This window comes from Triticum aestivum, chromosome 2D, assembly GCF_018294505.1.
Source record: "Triticum aestivum cultivar Chinese Spring chromosome 2D, IWGSC CS RefSeq v2.1, whole genome shotgun sequence".
Classification (NCBI taxonomy): Eukaryota; Viridiplantae; Streptophyta; class Magnoliopsida; order Poales; family Poaceae; genus Triticum; species Triticum aestivum.
The window spans coordinates 70,906,518-70,907,468 of NC_057799.1; positions in this window are offsets into that span (position 1 = coordinate 70,906,518).

Consider the following 951-nt stretch of genomic DNA (forward strand, 5'->3'; position numbering starts at 1 on the left):
GATTGTGGCTGTTCAAAAAAAAATAGAGTGCAAACTGAGTATTGACAGTGAGACTTATTCCATTTGTTTATCCTTTTGGCCTTTTAATCATGAACAATGTTCAGAGCTTACATGGTTGTCGAAATTTAGTTTTGTAAAAGAGGAATATTGATATCATGCAATGATCAGTGCAGATTAGGATTGTTATGGAGTTCTTGCTCAGTTTTCATTGAGCATAGATTGAATGTGTGTCCATTCTGGTCCATTTTTGGAGCTTGGTCTGGTGTGGTTTTGTCCATGCCTATGAACAAGCTGCCCTCCATGCCATAAGATTTTTACAAGGCTTATATGAGTTTGTAGTTCGGGACTAAAATTATGAATGTTTGTTGGCTTATAGGAGCTCCCTTCGTTCTTCCATGAGAGTTGCAGTTTCTGCCGTTTGGTACGGTGGGCGACTGGAGAGGGAGTTGTTAGGGTTGCAACGTGACTCTGCGAACTTGGAAATTAATCCAGATGTTGTCTCTCTACTGTCCCAGTTCGTTTGGGCTTTGTTGTTCTCGCATGTGCTATTAAACATGCATGTATTTTTAACATTGAATAAAGGAGGTATTGAATGTAAAAAAGGCATATATATATTTTTCACCACCAGGGTATATACCTTTTTTTAACATTATCAATGCGACATGATTCTTAGTGGGACTTTATACCACCAAATTAGAATGTGTGTATATATATCTCATTGTACACACAAGACCCCATTTTTTTGGCTAAAGAAAAATTAGATTTTATTATCATATGTGCTTGCCCAGAGCTAAACTAACTAAAACATATATTTTGTTTTAAATGCGACTTTATGCTCTCAAATTAAAATGCGTATATACATCTCAATGTACACAACAATCCACCCTATTTTCTATTAGAAGGAATTAAACCATGCAAATTTATTTTCATCACGAACATGGATTTAGCGTG